Source organism: Protopterus annectens, chromosome 5.part0 (genome assembly GCF_019279795.1).
Source record: "Protopterus annectens isolate FY-2018-M chromosome 5.part0, PAN1.0, whole genome shotgun sequence".
NCBI lineage: Eukaryota > Metazoa > Chordata > Ceratodontiformes > Protopteridae > Protopterus > Protopterus annectens.
The window spans coordinates 1,316,280,328-1,316,301,327 of NC_056735.1; positions in this window are offsets into that span (position 1 = coordinate 1,316,280,328).

Genomic DNA, 21,000 nt, shown 5'->3' on the forward strand with positions numbered 1-21,000 from the left:
CAACCTCCAAGATTTAGTAGGCATTGGCCCACTAATAATTGGTCCTTTCCTGCCTCTTCCAGGCCTTCAGTTCAAACCCAGAACCAGCAGAACACCCAGGCTTCAGTCCCAAGGTACGCATAGGACTAAGCAGTGGGGGGGGCTCCCACTTCCAAAACAGGGAGTAGTAAGACTCCACCCTATGGTAAAACTGTCTCAATGACTTAACTTTAAAACTTCCAAGCCCTTCTCAACTGACTGCTCCTTTAGGGGAAAAGATTGCTCTGCAGGCAAAAAACTGTGAACTTATTACCCAGGACAAATGGGTTTTAAATATAGTTTCCCAAGGATACAGATTCCACTTCCACACTTTACCAACTCCAAACGGTTGGCCAGATCTACCCCCAAATCAGTGGGCAGAAGCTCAAAAGCTAGTTCTCTCTCTAAGTATAAGGGCTATTCAAACTGTCCCAGAAGAGGAAAGGGGACAAGGTTTCTACTCAAGACTTTTCCTGGTGTCCAGAAAAGACAACTCCTGGCGTCTTATCCTGGACCTCTCTATCCTAAACACTTTTTTGGTGATCCCAAAGTTCAAGATGCTAACTCTTCACCAGTTGCTTCCTATGCTAGGCAAGGATGCCTGGTTGGCAACACTGGATTTAAAGGAAGCCTACCTGCACATCCCAATCAGGGAATCTTTCAGAAGATACCTACACTTCAAAGCAGGCTTCATCCAGTATCAGTTCTTTGCACTGCCCTTTGGCTTATCTACTGCGCCCAGGGTATTCACAAAGTGCCTAGCTCCAGTCATTGCATTTTGCAGGCAAAGAAATATTCAAATATACCCATACCTGGATGATTGTCTAATTCAGGCAGAAAGCCAGGGCATACTATTGAATTATCTGGCGTTTGTACAAAAAGTGCTAACTTCTCTGGGGTACACCATAAACAAAAAGAAATCACATCTTGTACCCTGCCAACAAATTGTATTCCTGGGAGCAAGCTTGAACACAACTTCCCAGATGGCTTTCCTCACACCAGAGAAACAAGTTCATTTTACAGCCTACTTCAAACTAATGGCCACAAAGACCCTGCTATCTGCAAGACAAATACTGCAAGCCTTGGGGTTCATGGCCTCCTACATTCTCCTAATTCCATATGCAAGACTGCATATGAGGAAACTACAGTAGTATCTAAAAAGCCTATGGTGTCAACATTCTCAGGATCTAGAAGCAATGATTCCTATAATACCTTGCCTACAGATAGAGTTCCTTTGGTGGGCAGAGGCCTGTCACCAAAACAAGGGACTGCCATTCACTCTACCCCCTGCTGCCCAAACCCTAACAACAGACTCATCAGACTATGCATGGGGGCTCACTTGGCAGGGAAGTGCATTCAGGGCAAATGGAACCCAAGTCAAATGCACCTGCATATCAATCAAAAAGAAATGTTAGCTGTACAGAATGCTCTGACAGCCTTCAAGGACCACATTCTTCCAGGACAATTAATGGTAAAGACGGACAACACCACTGTTATGTGGTACATAAGCAAGCAGGGGTAACCCACTCATACCCTCTCAGCAGACTAGCCATGGCTCTGTGGAACACAGCCTTGAGCTACCAAGTGCACCTACAGGCTCAATTCCTGCAAAGAAAGCTAAATACACTGGCAGATGAAATAAGCAGAAATCTCATGGATCCACACGAGTGGAAATTGGAACCAAATACATTCAACATGTTGATAAACAAATAGAGGAGTCCAGAGATAGACATGTTTGCCTCCCCCCAGAACTACCAATTGGACAAATTCTGCACAAGGACTCCCCACAAAGAAGCTTGGAAAGTGGATGCCCTGTCCTTCACCTGGAAAAATCTATCAGTTTATGCCTTTCCTCCTCCTCTGCATCTCCTCTCCAAGGTACTACTAAAGATCAAACAGGACAAACCAAGGACAATACTGATTGCACCAGAATGGCCACGCCAACACTGGTACCCACTCTTGTGCAGTGTCACTACTGGCACCATGGCACCTGCCTAAGACCCCTACCCTGCTGTCCCAGCAGGAGGGCCAGATTCTGTGCTGTCAGTTTCAAACCCTGAACCTGGCAGCCTGGCTAATTACCTGATCTCTCCGTTACCATCCCTCAGTAAGCAAGTGTTGGATGTCATTCTGGAGGCAAGGAGGCCTAGTACTAGAAAATCTTATGCTGAAAAATGGAAAATATTCTGTTCCTGGAACCAGACTCAGGGGATGGCCACAGCAGTGCCCAATTTACCTCAGATTCTTTAATACTTAACTGAGATGCTTCACAAGGGCCTTTCCTTTTCCTCCATCAAAATTCATGCCTAAGCCATTTCAGCTCATTACAACACAGAACCACCCCTCTTCTCTCATCCACTGCTCAAGCAGTTCCTCAGAGGGGCCAAAAACTTAAGACCACCCAGGAGAGCCCCAACTCCAGCCTGGGACCTTAACCTTATTGGAAAAACTCACTCTACCGCCTTTTGAGCCAGCTGCAAATGCAGAGTTGAAATTACTTTCTTGGAAAACAACCTTCCTTTTAGCCATCAATTCAGCAAGAAGGGTGTCTGAATTAAAGGCCCTTATGGCAGTGGAGGCTTTCATCATCTTTCATGCGGACAGGGTGTCCTTCAGGACCAATCCCTCCTTCATGCCCTGTGTGGCTCTTAAATCAGTCCATTCATTTGCCAACTTTCTTTTCTAATGCACAGAACAAAGGGGAATATATACTGCACTCCTTAGATGTGCACAGACAACTTAGATTTTACTTGGACAGGACTGAACCTCTCAGGAAATTTGAACAGCTGCTGGTGGCATTTGCTGCAGGGGCAGAGGGGAAGACCATTTCAAAGCAAACCATTTCTAAATGGATAGGCCATTGCATTTATTTCTGCTATAAGCACCATGGAAAACCTATCCCACAGTCGATAAGACCACATTCAACCAAGGCTGCATCTACCTCTACAGCCTTTCTCAGAGGTGTCCCTACCAGGGACATCATAGAAGCTGCTACCTGGAGTTCTGTACTTACCTTCACCAAGCATTACCATTTGCCAATTTTCTCTAAATCCAGAGCTGGCTTTGCCACTGCAGTCTTTCAGGGCCTTATAGCTGGTCCTAATGCTATCTAATTTCCTCCTCCCATCCTTAGCTTTGGGAATCTACCCAAATGTGATGACTGCAACAGTGAAACACGAAGAACATAGTACAGTTGTGTACACTTACCATAAATGTAGATGTTCGAGTGTATTCACTGTTGCAGTCCTGGTTACCCTCCCTCCAGCCCCCTGACTTCTTTTGGCTATACCTCTATTCCTTTTTACTATGCTTAAAGCTTTTTGGTGCGTTTGCTTTTTTATTGGAGGCGTAACCTTGTATATATATTTTAATTGCTTCCCATTAGGGGGGCACCTGACATCCTGGGGGAAGAAAAACTGATGTAATGGTGTCGGCTGCATGCTTTATACCCCTGACTACCTGATGTCATGGAAGATGAGACAGCAACCGACGCAGGACCCAAGACTTTGATAATCAGGCCAACTGAGGGCTACTGCAAGCAGATAACCCAAATGTGATGACTGCAACAGTGAATAAACTCAAACATCTACATTTATGGTAAGTGTACACAACTGTACTTTTCACTGTCTGGTAATAAAAGGGTGTATAATGGTTTACATGACATTTCCCCATTCTTCAAATGCCTTAAGGTCATTCTATTGCATTTTTACTGTCAAGGGATTACTCTTTGCTCAAAAACCGTAGGTGTACTTAGGACCAAGTCAGAAATCCATGATAAAGACATCAAAATAATCATGTTTTTAACAGCCCCCCCCCCCCCATCATGAACTAAATAGTGTTATTTATTTTGTGCATGTGTTTGTGTTTACTGTACTTTCCATAATTACCTGTTCCTTTAGATAGTATGATTATTATTATTAGTACTGCCTGTGAGGCATACCTCTCAACCTCTTAGAGTAAGACATCTGGACAAAGCCATAAATAAAAGTGGGAAAAAGGCCCAAAAATAGGGGCAATTTTTACATTTTGTTCTTACAAACTTAGAAACAGTTTCTGTATTAGCATGGATTTTGAAGTTTGAAATTTAAATGCCTGTCATTATTTTCTAACTTCAGTACTCAATGATTTACAGTGAATTTGCCAGAAAATAACAATTTATGAAAAACAGACCAAAAATATAAGGCAAAAATCTGGGCATTCTGTGATAATATGTATAGTTGAGAGGTATGCTGAGAGGCATTTCTAGCATTTATGACTGGTATTCACAGAAACACAGTAAATAGTGACTCACTACTTAGTGGCTATGCAAAGACAATCCATAATGCATAGCTGTCAGACACCTTGTGAAAAGAACTCCACAATATTTACACTGTGCAGGTACACCGTGCTTATCTGTGAATCCCAGTCTGCGTCTCTAATATTAGACAGAGTTTGGAGGGAAAGTAATGTTTTCAGATTTTAGATACAGAAGAGACAAAATGTCTTGTAAAAATGTCACTGCATGTAATGGGATGAGATTATAACCTATTAAGTCACTTGGAAGGATGTAAACCTCTGCCTTTGTGTACTGTCTTGAAACATGTTTTGAATGCCTTATAATCGGCCTCACTGATACAGTACTGAATAGTCAGTGGTAAGCAAAGCAATACTATCCCATTAAAGTATAATTTTTTACTGTTAAAAATAAATTTAAATTAAATTATGCTACTGAAGTAAGGGTTGTCAACTCGAGCATTTTTCATGAGATGAGAATCGCATATATTAAGATATTAGATTGTGAGAAAGCACCCCCCCCCCCAAAAAAAAAATAGAAAAACAAATTGTCTTTTATTCTTTGTGACAGACATTCTTCTTGCACAAACAATATTTCTTATAAAGTATTTCAGGTAATTGGTAGATGTCTTTAGTGATGTCACTTAAGAATATGTCTCATGCTAACACTGTTGTTACTGGGGAAAAAGCTCATATTGTTCATTTACCAAAAGTTTTGGTTTGTATCTTACTGTTAAGATGGTAGATGTATGTAATGCAAAAAACAGAAAATCTTAAATATCCAAAAAATATAAGAACAGTTATTTTTACAAAGAAATGCAGAACAAGTAATGGGTTTGCTTACTGACAGACTGCAGATTCTCTCTTGTGCAAATTCAGTTTGATTACAAAGTTGATAGCCCTGGAGTATCAGTGATTACTGTAAACAAATGCACTGCAATGTATGAACCTTTAAGTCAAGAGCCTGAGTAAAATGGCTGCTGGATGCTAACATCATACTATTTGGAAGTGTCTAGGATTATGTACAGGTCGTTTAGTAAACAGGTGAATTCTTCATCTGTAAAGCAAATTACTTTTGACATCAAATCAATTTATTGTAACAAATGTTTTTTTTAGCTCCGCTGACAACATGAGACATACATCAGTGTTATTTTTATACTGCTACCACATGCTGTGAATAAAACATCGTGTCAGTCTGGGAAACTCGAGTCTGTGACTTAAGTGTTAGCAAGTAACATTCAAGTTCCTTTTCTACTTGCTACCTCTTTTAGAGGACATCTTTTGTTAGCAGTTTGTTACTTTTGAGGGATGCCTTGGCAAATATTGAGCAGAAAAATGCATCATATTCGACCTATCTTGTTACATGGAAAGCACCTCTTTCCCCAAGGTGCACTGACCTCAAATTTATTCATTCTGCAGCTTTTTAATTGCTTTGCAAATTTCAGAAAGCTGAGATTTGTTCTCATGTCAGGAACCTGTACTGTTCATTTGCTTTTGCATATTGTTATGTTTAATTTATTTAATATCCAGGTAAGCCCTCTAGAAGCAAGTGTTCCTTTTCAGGGGTGACCTGGGTGCACTGTCTGGTTAAATGACTTGCTCAGAGTTGCACAGTAGGCAAGTGCAGGATGAGGAAATCAAACACTGGACTGCAGGAAGCCGCTCAGTATCAGTTTCATAGCCTTAACCCTCTAAGCCAACTTCCAGACCGTATCCTTTAAATATCTCTCTGTCTTTTGAAGGGTTCTGCCTTCTACACAGACAAACTCTTAATTATAACTACCACTTTCAAAACCACTGTATATTCAACATTTGCAGACATGGAGCAGAAACGCAGTGTTGGTAGAATATTATCTATTTTAGTAAACATGGGTCTGAGAACCACACATTGCTGAATTTGGCTTGCTAAGTTGAAGTGCACTTTATTGTCACTTTACTAATTTGTACATATTTTGTTTATTTTGCTTTGGTTGCGTTTGAATTGGTTGTAGAATTGTGGTACATGTTGATGGAGTAGTTGGGGTTTGTATTTACTGTCATTGTGAAATAAACAGGACCCGGTGGTGTGTAACACTCTTTCACTTGGGATGTAAATTCCTTTGCATACCCTTCCCTTAGAAATTATCTAGTTTTAGATTATGCATGCATGGTCATTTAAAAGCTTAATTCTGTTTACTTTGTTTAAATACTCTTACAGTATGTTCTTCCAAAATTTAGACAGATCTGACATTTGAGACGCCCCCCCCCCCCTCCCCTCCACCTTGCTGTAGGTTTATAAATTTGAAACAGCTTTGCTTCCACTCTGCTTCTGGCTGTTTTCTCTGAGGTGTCCATGTTTTGGGGTATATCACACTAGTATATCACTCCTGCCTCCTGAGCCTCCCAGTTCTTTGGATCATAATCCTTTTGTTCATTGTGAAAAGCTCCCATGTCTGATACTTAAAGCAGCTGAAAAATGAAAATATCCATCTAGTCATGAAATCATGAGCCTTTCCCCACACTGACATTGTTGTTTAGAAGTAAAATTTGACATTAAGCACTGAAGTAAGTGCCAGAGATTCAGTCCCACCACTGAAAGATGCAGGCTGGAAAAGGTCGTGGGCTTTCTCAGTACCTGGAAAATGGTGATTGAAAATTCCTAGGACATGTGGAAATAAAATCATTTCTAATACAGCCCTAGGCCACGGAGTATTATCAGAAGAAAGACATTGGTCACATCCTGCTGGAGGAATGTCTATCTGTTAAGTGGCCTCGCAGTCCCATGTATGATGATCTGAGGTTGAAGTCCTTTCTCGTCAAAAACTGCATTGAAGCCACTGGCATATGATCAGCTTTGCATTTAGAACTCTCCCAAGCTACTAGCCCCAACCAGTTTAACCATAATCTACAAACTAGGTTCCTGTTCAGACCTGTTTTGCCACTTGCTGTGCTTGCCTCAAAGGGACAGCATTAGACTAGTCTAATTCAACATATTGTTATTGTAAGCAAAACCACAGCTAGTAACAGGCAGAAAGGCAAGGCTCAGCAATTGTAAAATCCACAGGTTTTATTAAAAGTTAGCACTTTCCCAGTGTTCACCACTGCTTCATCAGACAAAAAAGTAAAGCAAATGAACTTCTTTTATACTAAGTTTTTGTATCAGTTAACATGACCATGCAGAATCTTAATCGATCCACAAGGCATTTACTTTTAAACCAACAGCATCTAAAAACAGCACATAACAAAGTAGCAAGTAAAAACACAAAAATGCAGAATAATACATTTATCTATTTTTCTTTGCCTTTAATACTGGTTTTAGGGGTACATGGTCATTCAGATCCATTCCCCTATGCGCTCCTAACCGTAAAATCCACTGTAATTCTGCATTTTCTGTCATGTTTACGAAGTCCCCCCACACACATTCAATCACAATTTGCAAAACCTGGAATACAAATGTATGTGTGTTGCCATTTATTAGTGTGTGTTTTGCTAAAGCACTACAGTCATTTTCTCGTACAGTACAAATGATCCCGCACTTTCTCTTTCAGTTTCCGGTTAGTTTTAACTATGTAAAATTTGATGCACAAAACACAGTGTGCTGCATAAATAACATTCTGTGTATTGCAGTCTGCTGAAACCCTAAGTTTCCATAAAGAGCCTGTCTTTGGATGCTTAAAATACATAGACTGATCAATATAATCACAGTATGCACATTCCCGACATTTACATGTACCCCGTTGTCTTACTCCTAAATGCTGATATAATTTAGGATAACATAGACATTGTTTAAGGTTCTTTTTGTTTTTATACACTAAAATAGGTTGTTGGCCTACCAGCTCTTACCTTCCCATCAGTGTGTAAGATATGCCAGTTACTTCTGACCACGTCCCTAATCCTAGTCACCTCTGATGTATAGGTAATAACCATGGGCATTTTCACAGAACTACTTTCAGTGTACTTAACTGTATCATTTCATTGTGAAAAGTAGGGCCTGGCCCTCCCTCCTCTTTCCTCATCTGTTTTACTACATGCCTTGTGAATTTCCACATCTCCATACCCTCTACCCATAAAGTCATCCCGTAGATGGCATAGTCCCTCTCAAAAGTCCTTGTCATCACACGATAAACATGAGGTTCTCATAGCCTGTCCCTTACTGATATTACTAAAAATGTGTTGATGCATACTCTCCCTGTGCAAATACGTGGGACGATGGCATTCTTTCCTATGAATGCTGGTGGTTAGACCAGTTCCTTGCTTAGCTATAGTTACATCCAATAAATCAATTTTACTCATGGATTTATTTAGGGTGAATTTAAGAAAGTTGCTGCTGGTTTTCAAATATTGGGTATGAAGTTCTAAACTTTCTTCATCCCCCTATAAAAAGATCATCCACAAAATGTCAATATATGTGGTTTCAAATTATTTAGAATGTGTTGATATTCCCATTCCATCATTACTAAGTTGGCATAGGAGTTCGCACAGCTAGTGCCCATAGCAACTCCTGTGTTTTGCCAGTAGCACTTGTCTTTGAAAAAAAATATGTTATTGTCTAGAACTAATTCCAGAAGTAGACAGAAAAGGTCCACCTGTTTTGATTCAAAATTTCCATATCTCTCTAAGGCACTTTTCACCATCATTATCCCTTCCTGATTGGGAGTACATGTAAGTAATGAGACCACATCTAGAGTTGCCAGGACCTCAACACTTTTACTATTCTCTCCATTGGTTACATTATATAGATCCCTTAAAAATGTTCTGTGTCCCTTAACACTACCTCAGATTCATCCAAAACCTTTCTGAGTTGTTTATCCAGAAACCTAGAGATAGGCTCTGTCAACCAGCCCTCACCTGCTACAGTGGGTCTAAACAGAGGCCTCATGGGATGGTTATGTATTTTTGGTAACCCATGCATTTGGGATATAAGTGGATTCTTCACTGTAAAATAATCATACACTTCTTTAGTGATAAGTCCTAAATTCAGACATTCTAGTAAGCAGTTGTCAAGCCTGCATTTCAAGTCATGCACCATTACTGCATCAATACTAACATAAGTGTTTAAATCACTAAGCATAGTAGACATACTGTCATAATAAGTTGAATCAAGAACAACCACTGGTCCCCCCTTATCTGCCGGACGGATAATAATATTTTATCGAACCCATCATTGCCTTAATCTGCGAAGACTTGGCTGGTTGGAACTGCCAAATCTCCTCAAACTTAGCCAACTCGCCGAAGCTTATAAAATTATCAACCATCCTGATAGAACTCCCTCACTGTGCAAAATTCTAACTCCATATACTAACCTCAATAGTCTCCGATCATCAAACAGCATCCAGATCCTAACCATTAAAGCAAAAAACTCAGGTGGGGATGCCCTTTATGCAAATTCCATTGGCAAGCAGTGGAACTCCCTGCCAAACAACCTTAGACTTACTTCTTCGTTCTATCATTTCAAAGCTAACCTTAAAGAATATCTCTCCACACAATGGACATGCCCATGTCGAGAACCTGACTAACTACATATCTCTTTACTTCTAGGTCCACTTCCTAGCCCATTTCCCTAATTGCAGATCTCTAAAATTTCTCTTTCCTTTTAGTAATAAGGAAAATCTCTGATTTCAGTCTATTTTTCAGTATCTTTAACGAAATCAATGTTCTGTGTATAATTTCCTGTCTGTCCTTTAGTCTTATATAACATCTATGTAAATTTTCATTCCTGCATATGTAAGCTGTATTCTCTTGTTGTAACAATACTTTGAATCTTGCAATTTAAATATGTACTTCTATTGTGTATTGGAGCTTTTCTCCTCGGGCCTCTACTGAAAACGGATATGTATCCAGTTAGACCAGCCCGGTTAACAAATGTAAAATAAATAAATAATAAAAATAAATAATGTTTGTGTTACTTTGCATTTCTAACAAGGCTTGCCGTTCACTTTTAAATTATCTGAACTACTGTGCCTATTCAGTTCCCTGTGACTGAAACGCTCATACAAATCATTTTCACAGGCTAATAAAAAAACTTCAACAGCAGGAGGCAATGCTGGTACGAATGTACTAGGCTTTATAAATAATTTAACTTCATTGTTTTCACCATCATTTCCAAACAATTTTAATGCTAAGTTACGTGCAAAGAGGCGAAACTCAACAAGCAGTTCTGTGATGTCAGCCCTTCTGCTGCTGTTAAACTATAGCTGAAAATGTTCAAAACTAAACTCCTTGTTCCAGCCCCCACATTTTCTTGATTGTTGGATGGCGGCGACTCCTTCCTCTTCTGGCCCCCTCAGTAGTTGTCTAAATTGTGGGACTTCCTTTTGGTGCTGCGATACAGCAGGGGTTGTCCTGGAAAAAAAGAAGACTAATATTCCAGTTGGGGCTTAAGTATTTTACGCCTCATAACTGGACCCATTTCCGCTGTATTTGATATCGACTCCCTTACCGGGGTGGCATATGTAGAAGTTTGTGGCTCTGGTGACGTCACTTTACCTCCGTCACCTGGATTGGTCACTTTGTCTGTCACCGCTTGCTGACTAATGTGACTGGATGATAGTACTTCCTGATTCAGTGTTCTATTCATTACACACCTGTTATTCAGCCCTTCAGCTTCAGAAGTGCAAGAATTTTATGCACCAAGTTCCTGGCGAGTTTGTACCTTGGACCAAGTAAAAACTTGTTTGGAAAAATCATTAATGTCCCTTGTCAATTTCTTCTGTTTTTGTTGTAGCAATCGTTTTTTCATATCCCACAGCCTTTTCAATTAGGTCATTGGAATAAATATCTGCTGCTGCTTCACCCACTGCACTAGTTACATCTTTTTGCTGTTGAGATATTTTGTCATACAGATATTTTGTCATACAGCTTAAGTTGTACAGGCTGAAAAAAGTCTATTAACAGTTTCAAATAAGCCCAACTGGAGTTTAAATTGATCTGTTGCCATTGAGCCAGCAGGGAAGGATACGTGTCACCATAAGTAGGCATGTTAAGGACTCGTAAGCCCCTAGGTATAACATTCATATTTAAGCATACCTCAAGGTGAAAGCGTTGACAGTGTAGTCTTTTATACTTATATGTCATTTTCCAAAGTCCGTTTTAAATCTCTAATTCGATTATCATTTATTTCAGGAACTTCATTTTCATTAACATTTAACAGCAACTCACCAGTAAGGAGAGGATTTTCTAAGACCGTCATGAAGGTACATATCCTGTGATTCACCATTTCAGTTTGCATATGAGCAACTTCTCCATTAACATTGCCAGTACCATAAACAGCTTCACCTTCTGCCATATTTACAGTTTTTGTTAAACCAGCAAGAAAACGTTGTGTATTAAAAAAAATTTAATTTTCCCCTGTATGTCAGTTTATTCTTCTTGGTCATCTAGTCTTGGAATGTACCAGCGTCTTGTATCAAACCATTCCCTTTCACCTTCTCTGCCCTGTTTGGCATATTTTTCTACTTTGCCCTAACCACTTCATCATGTAGGTTCAGACAGAGCTAGAGACAAAATAGAGGAGAAAGAAGCATAAGGCTACTGCAGCTGATGTTGTTTTTCTTTCGGCTTTTCCTGGTTAGGGGTCGCCACAGTGGAACTCCAGTCCGCTAATGATTGGCAGTAGATTTTTACAGTGCTGAGGTGCCAGCTCGACGCCTAACCTTCAACGAAGGCACGCCCATTCACGCATGTCTTTCGAACACTACTCAACCGAGGGGAGGACATGCAGACTCCACACAGAAGGCGCTCCAGCCGAGAATAGAACGGTATGTCCTCTTGCTGTGAGGTGACAATGCTACCGCTGCACCACCGCAAGATGACAAAAACAAAAGATTCTGTCCATGTCCTAGCCCCCAAAAAGGAGAACAGAAAAGTCATATCATTCTTCTTCTAATCCTCATGAAGATTGTGACTGACAAACTTCCTGTTAAATGAATCATGACTGACCTTGTTAAGTCTTTTTCTAATTTTGAGGTTAGAAGAATCTTTGCTTTTTCAAGACCATTGACCACAAGATCTTAAGATCTTTTAGAAGTCATTCCATCTGTACAGTCAAAATAGGTTTTTAAAAGATGGTATACACCTTTGTCAAAGTCAAGCAAAAATGTCTCTTTCTTCATCCCTTTCTGGTACCAAGCCAAACAGACACATTTCTTCATTTCCTAGTTTTTCAGCCAGGCCATTCCAGATGTTCTTCGTGTTTCACTGTTGCAGTCATCACATTTGGATTATCTGCTTGCAGTAGCCCTCAGTCGGCCTAATTAACAAAATCTTGGGTCCTGCATCGGTTGCTGTCTCTTCTTCTGTGTCGTTAGGTAGTCAGGTATAAAACATGCAGCCAACACCATTAAATCAGTCTTTCTTGCCATGCGGTGGCCGAAGCAGAAGCAGTTTGCAAGTGCCGGTCGGCCGATTCCTGAAATTTTCATTTTCGAGTTTCGGAACCGAAGTATTCAACTTAAAGCTAAGTACCCCATTGGGAAACTATTTCTTGCTCTAAACCGATGTCAGTAAAAGTAAATAATTGCATTTCTTATGGAAAACAAATACCTCATAAAGATTTTCATTCATACTGTATTCTTTGCCTAGGTCCTGACCACGACGTACCTCGCTGTCGGTTTTGTGCCTTATTTAAACAACAAACTATCCATCGTCGGTATATTTTCACTTCTAAATATTTTGGTGCCTGGTTCAATTATCCAGATATATCTTCGATAAGCGATCCGACTACCAACATTCTGAAAAAATGCAAAGATAAAGACAGAGACAGGCCGCCTAGGTCCAAAGCTGCCAATGACGCTTCCCCTAAGCCAGTCGCCAATTCACCAGTACTCAGTGAGGCGCTTTCGCAGCCACTGATAACTGCTACTTCAGATTTGCAGGCTTCTACTGAGACCCATTTGCAGCGAGATGCTTCTTCAACTGTGGAACCTGCAGATGTCTCTACTTTGGAGGGGTCCGGAGCCGTTGTGCAGGCACTGGATTCTGAGGGTGTTTTCAGGCCTACTGACTTGCATATTAAACTGACGCCATCTTCTTCTTCGAGGCCTAAAACTCAATCCATGCCCAGAAAATTGACACCCAGACCGCATGGTCAGGCCCCTATGCCTAAAAAAACAAATGATAAAAATGGCTGAAGACCTTATTACTCTAATCAGGGGAAGCCACCCTTCTCCCTCTAAGAGACCTAGGACTGATTTTCCTTCTGATTCTTCTGATCAGGATTCTGAAATTTCTGTTTTCTCTGATGACCAGGATTTAGCCTTATCTACCTATGAGGATTCTGATGCAGAGGACTCCATTCCCTCTGCTTCCCCTCCAGAGGATTTCTCTTTTGGTGAAACCTTGCATACTCTTAGGGAGCATTTTCGCTGGGAAAGCCAGGATTACTGTGACTCTAAAAAGAGGCTTAGGAAATTCTTACTCCTGCCTCAACACAGGCCTTTAGCTATCCCTGCTGTACTAGACATTGTAGATGATGCCTTCCCGGAATCTAGCCTGACCCCTGACATTTTACCTCCTGCTCCCAGAAAAATATTATAGGGTACCTGACTCTCGCAAGTTCCTCTTTAAAAATCCTACTGTGGATCCCAAGACCATTTCACAAGGACCCAAGGGCATTAAGGCTACTACTGCCAAAACCCTACCCCCCCCCCGATAGAGATTCCAGGGTGCTGGATAGATGGGGTAAGAAGGTATACACTTCTGCAACTTTGGCCATTAGGGCCTTAAACTGCCAGTTTCATATGTTAAAGTATCAGCAGCATATTATTGGATTGCTTAAACAGAAAATTATGTTGATTCCTGGCTGTGCTGAAAATAAAGATTTACGGGATTTAATGCATTCTGCTGAACAAGTTGTAAAACATACTTTGCAATGTGGTTTTGATTCATTAGAGGCATTGCAGGGCTGCTGTCACTAGGTCTGTACTGAGAAGGCATGCTTGGCTTATGGAGCAATCTTTGCCAGATCACATTAAAGCTAAATTACTGGATGCTCCCTTAAACCAAGACTGCCTGTTTGGCAACAAAGCAGAAAAAGTACTTAAAAAGATGGAGAAAAAAAGCTAAATCTGTGCAAACTGTTAAAGATTTCCTGCAAGTACAGCCTCCCAGATTTAGTAGGCATTGGCCCTCTAAGAATTGGTCCTTTCCTGCCTCTTTCAGACCTTCTCAGTCCAAACCCAGAACCAGCAGAACACCCAGGCTTCAGTCCCAAGGTACTCAAAGGCCTAAGCAGTGGGGCCTCCCACTTCCAAAGCAGGGAGTAGTAAGACTCCTCCCATGGTAAACTGTCTCAATGACTTAACTTTAAACCTTCCAAGACCTGCTCAACTGACTATTCCTTTAGGGGGAAAAGATCGCCCTGCATGCAATAAATTGGGAATTCATTACCCAGGACAAATGAGTTTTAAATATAGTTTCCCCAAGGATTCAGATTCCACGTCCACTCCTTACCAACCCCAAACAGTTGGCCAGACCTATCCCCAAATCAGTGGGCAGAGGCTCAAAAGCAAGTTCTCTCTCTTTTAAGCATCAGGGCTATTCAACCTGTCCCAGAAGAATAATGGGGACAATGTTTTTACTCAAGACTTTTCCTGGTACCCAGGAAAGACAATTCCTGGCATCCTATCCTGGACCTGTCTATCCTAAATACATTTTTGGTAATCCCAAAATTCAAGATGCTAAATCTTCATTAGCTGCTTCCCATGCTTGGCAAAAATGCCTGGTTGGCAACACTGGATTTAAAAGAAGCATACATGCACATCCCAATAAGGGAATCTTGCAGAAGATACCTACGCTTCAGAGCAGGCTACATGCACTGTCAGTCCTCTGCACTGCCCTTTGGCTTATCTACTGCGCCCAGGGTATTCACAAAGTGCCTAGCTCCAGTCATTGCATTTTGCAGGCTAAGAAATATTCAAATATACCCATACCTGGACAATTCTTTAATTCAGGCAGAAAGCCAGGACATACTATTAAATCATCTGGCATTTGTAAAGAAATTGCTAACTTCTCTGGGGTACACCATAAACGAAAAGAAATCACATCTTGTACCCTGCCAATAAATATTATTCCCGGGAGCAAGCTTGAATACAGCTTCCCAGATGGCCTACCTCACGCCAGAGAAACAAGTTCATTTGACAGCCTACTTCAAACTACTGGCCACAAAGACCCAGCTATCTGCAGGGAAAATACTGCAAGCCCTGGGGTTCATGGCCTCTTGTATTCTACTAATTCCATATGCAAGACTGCATATGAGGAAACTACAATGGTATCTAAAAAGCCTATGGTGTCAACATTCTCAGGATCTAGAATCAATGATTCGTATCATACCTTGCCTAAAGATAGAGTTCCTTTGGTGGGCAGAGGCCTGCCACCAAAACAAGGGACTGCCATTCACTCTACCCCCTGCCACCCAAACCCTAACTACAGACGCATCAGACTATGCATGGGGGGGCTCACTTGGCAGGGCAGTGCATTCAGGGCAAATGGAACCCAAGTCAAATGCACCTGCATATTAAGCAAAAAGAAATGTTAGCTGTACAGAATGCTGTGACAGCCTTCAAGGTCCACATTCTTCCAGGACAATTATTGGTAAAGACTGACAAGACCACTGTTATGTGGTACATAAACAAGCAGGAGGGAACCCACTCATACCCTCTGCAGACTAGCCATGGATCTGTGGAACACAGCCTTGAGCTACCAAGTGCACCTAGAGGCTCAGTTCCTCCCAGGAAAGCTAAGTACACTGGCAGACGACCTAAGCAGAAATCTCATGGACCCACGAGTGGAAACTGGAACCAAAGATATTCAGCATGTTGAGAAACAAATGGGGGAGCCCAGAGATAGACCTGTTTGCCTCCCCTCAGAACTACCAATTGGACAAATTCTGCACAAAAACTCCCCACAAACAAACTTGGAAAGTTGAAGCCCTGTTCCTCACCTGGGAAAACCTATCAGTTTATGCCTTTCCCCCCTCTGCCTCTCCTCTCTAAAGTGCTACTAAAGATCAAACAGGACAAACCAAGAGCAATAATGATTTCACCAGACTGGCCATGCCAACACTGGTACCCCCACTTGCGCAATGTGTCACTGCTGGCACCATGGCACCTGCCTCAGACCCCTGCCCTGCTGTCCCAGCAGGAGGACCAGATTCTGCACCCACAGCTTCAAACCCTGAACCTTGCAGCCTGGCTTAATTACCTGATCTCTCCATTGCCATCCCTTAGTAAGCAAGGGGTGGCTGTCATTCTGGAGGCAAGGAGGCCTAGTACTAGAAAATCCTATGCTGAAAAATGGAGAAGATTCTGTGCCTGGAGCTAAACTCAGGGGATGGGCATAACGGTGCCCAGTTTACCTCATATTCTTCAATACTTAACTGAGATGCTTCACAAGGGCCTTTCCTTTTCTTCCATCAAAATTCATGCCTCAGCCATTTCAGCACATTACAGTACGGAGCCACCCCTATTCTCTCACCCATTGCTGAGGCATTTCCTCAGAGGGGCCAAAAACTTAAGACCACCCAGGAGAGCCCCTACTCCAGCCTGGGACCTTAACTTTGTATTGGAAAAGCTCACTTTACCCCCCTTTGAGCCAGCTGCTAATGCAGAGATGAAATTCCTTTCTTGGAAAACAGCCTTCCTTCTAGCCATCACTTGAGCAAGAAGGGTGTCTGAATTACAGGCCCTCATGGCAGTGGAGCCTTTCATCATCTTTCATGTGGACAGGGTGTCCCTCAGGACCAGTCCCTCCTTTATGCCCAAGGTGGTATCCAGTGTGGTCCTTAATCAATCCATTCATTTGCCAACCTTCTTTTCTAATCCACAGAACAAAGGAGAACGAATACTGCACTCCTTGGACGTGCACAGACAACTTCGATTTTACTTGGACAGGACTAAGCCTCTCATGAAATCTGAACAGATGCTGGTTGCATTTGCTGCGGGGGCAGAGGGGAAGGCCATTTCAAAGCAAACCATTTTTAAGTGGATAGGCCATTGCATTAATTTCTGCTATAAGCACCATGGAAAATTTACCCCACAGGGGATAAGACCACATTCACCCAGGGCTGCATCTACCTCTGCAGCCTTTCTCAGAGGTGTCCCTACCAGGGACATCCTAGAAGCTGCTACCTGGAGTTCTGTACATACCTTCACCAAGCATTACCACTTGCTAATTTTTTCTAAATCCAGAGCTGGCTTTGCCACTGCAGTATTGCAGGGCCTTATAGCTAGTCCTAATGTTATCTAATTACATCCTCCCATCCTTAGCTTTGGGATTCTACCCAAATGTGGTGACTGCAACAGTGAAACACGAAGAACATAATACAGTTGTGTACACTTACCATAAATATAGATGTTCGAGTGTCTTCACTGTTGCAGTCCTGGTTACCCTCCCTCCAGTCCCCTGACTTCTATTGACTATACCTATTCTTGTTTACTATGCTTTAAGCTTTTTGGTGTATTTGCTTTTTTGTTAGAGGTGTAACCTTGTATATGATTGCTTTCCATTATGGGGCACCTGACATCTGGGAAGAAAAACTGATGTAATGGCATCGGCTGCATACTTTATACCCCTGACTACCTGATGTCATGGAAGATGAGACAGCAACCGACACAGGACCCAAGACTTTGATAATCAGGCAGACTGAGGGCTACCTGCAAGCAGGTAACCCAAATGTGATGACTGCAGCAGTGAATACACTCAAACATCTACATTTGTGGTAAGTGTACACAATTGTACTTTACCACCTGTTCTTTTTTATATATGACCATCTCTAGTTCAGCAGTTGTGTGCTGTGAAAATAAATTTGAGATTTTAGGGCAAGAAATAGTTTTCAAGTTTCTTGTAAGAGTTGTACATAACAATTGTTTTATTTCTGAAACAATAGAAACAATTCATATTCTGTAAAAGCATGCTTCTGTTTTGGCAACAAAGTGAAGTCCGATCCTTTGCTCTGGTGGTAGGTATGGTTGTCCTGCAAAAATGCACATTTCTATAAAATGTGCCCCACTTTGGGCATCTGAAAGGATAGCAGCCATATAAGAACCTCAGTGTAAGCTGGTGTAGTAGAGGTACTCTCTGTGCTGTAGAAGTTTGTGTATTGTGCTTATTGACTGTGTTTTAAAGAGAGAGAGAGAGAGTAGTCTGTAAGTTCAATAAATACTTAACGTCTCTCAGTGAGTCATTGTGAGGTAGCAATAAAAGGTTTTCAATAAGCATGAAGCAGTTGCTGCACTACCTCAAAAAAAAAAACTCAAAAAAACCTAGTACTTTCAGGCTGGCTACAGAAGGGGCAAGAGCTGAATAAACTGTCTTTCGGCTTTTCCGAGTTAGGGGTCGCCACAGCGGAACTCCCGTCCGCTAATGATTGGCAGTAGATTTTTAGCTGGCTTGCTGGGCCTAATGCACAACCTTCAGCGAAGGAACGACCATTCACGCATGTCGACACAGAAAAGATGCTCTGAGAATCGAACGTGCGACGTCTAACTGTGAGGCGACAACGCTACAGCAGCACCACCACCGCAGTGGGCAAGAGCTGAATAACTGAATAACGTATTATAATGGTCAGTGCAGTTTGTATAAGGCAGAAGGCTGTAATGCATTGGACTAGAAAATAGTGATAATATGGGGGGTAGTTGAAGGACACAAGAATAGGAGGTGTGACTGCTGTAGACTCTGGACAATAAGTAACAGTGGTAGTATTCACAAGGGCAAAACATGTAAATATAAGAGACCGCAGTGTATAGGAGGAGCAGTGTAATTAGTAACAGGTGACAAATGTAAGTCATTCTTATCCAGTAGTATCAAGTGCAGTCACTTACAGGAAAAGCCTGTTTCCATAGCAGTGGTACGGTAAGTACATGCAGCAAAGCAACAATAGCAGTGATGAAAAGTATGTTCAAGTGCCATTAGGAGCTGAAATACCAAGTTAAGTTGGCCTCTACCATACTAGTAGCAGCATTGAGCAACAGCTCATCTAACCCTGTTGATCCAAGTGTAGTAATTGTAGAGCAGTTGTTAGTCTACACAAGTACTTCCAAATGCACTAATTCTAAACAAATCACTGCAATGCAGAAACAGTATGGCAGTTGTCAGAAGCAGCAAAAATATATTGGATAGTATAATCTAATAGTATAGTGTAATACTGTAGAGCAGTAGCATTAAATGCCATAACAGTACTGCAGTCAGTGACAAGTAGCAGTGTAACCACACCAGTGACAAGTGCTATCAGTAACTTAATAGTAAGTTTTTATCTCCTAAGTATCATCATCTAAAATTAACCTGAAATAGTAATAGCAACAGTACAGTACAATACTACCTTGGGTGTTGCTAGTAATGGGCAATGCAACAGCAACAAGGTATGACAGTATAAAATTACTTAAATGTACCAACACTACAGTCATAATGTCAAAGATGCAACCTAATAAGTTAAGTTAAAAAGGAAACCATAGTTTCATGTATATGTAATAAGATATTAGTAAAATATATCACAATAGTGCATCAAAATTGAGATAGATAAGGCAATGAAATTGCTGTTAACTACAGCAAGGATGTAGAAGTTACCTTACCTGTTGTAGATTAGGCTGTTGTGCTGGTTGACCAATTGTATTAACACCTAGGTTTGCTAAGTCTTCAGCAGACTGAGTCAGAGCACAGATCAGCACTGAAGAGCACTTAAGGGAGCATACCTCTGGGTGTTTAAAGTCTATAAGGTTTTGCCCACTGCAGACGCTGGCAAGTAAAAATGCAGCCAATGCACCTGCGGAGGCTGACCAATTAAAAGCAAGCACTGCAATTGCTCACTGGAAGACCAACTTAGCTAGCTGTCATGTGGCAGACACTGTTCTCTCCAAATGCTGAAAGACGGTAGACCCAATCTTACTGGTTGGACATAAACTCATTAACTGTCCTACTTCTAGCATGAACTTGTATGGTTTCACATAACTAATTAGTACCCCCCCACACACACACACACACTTTATAGCAAGACATCAAATTCCCTATCAGATTGGATCCTAGTATCAGACCCTACAAATTCACCACTACAGGTACAATGTCCGAATGTCTCAGTGATCATCTCCCACTCTGTGCAACCTGACATCTTACACATCCACTTAAGCAGCATGTTTACAAAACAACATGCAACCTTTTTACAGGTTTAAGTTAGAAATGTACATTACTTACCCTATCATCCTAGGAATACTTCACTTAGATGATACTGTAAATGATTTCAGTACAACTTTCATGAATACCCTAAAAACGTGCCCACCCTAGAAGGAAGAGACTAAAAACAAATAATGCAATCTTGCTGTCCAAAAAGAGTGGAATGCTAATTCAGGATAGAGAAAAGCAAGAAAAGAGTGGCAAAAATGTAAAACACCACAATATCTTAAACTTCAGAATGCTTTGCAATCGTACCAAAAAGTAAGTAAATGAAGACAAAAATATACCATAATAACTTTAAGAATAATAGTAAACAAATCTCTAAAATAGTCTGAACAGGTATTAAAGAAATCTTGCATCCCACCCAAAAATTCAGCTGTAAACCCTATCCCAATAACTCACCACTCAAAACCACAATACAGTTCAACTGTTATTTTATAGTAGTGTAGTATCTCTAACCAAGAAATCCCCAAAATCTAATGCCAAACCTACTCGGCAGCCATGCACCAGCACATCCACTTTCTCCTTCAAACCTGTACCCACATCGTATGTAAAACTAGTGTTAAACAACTC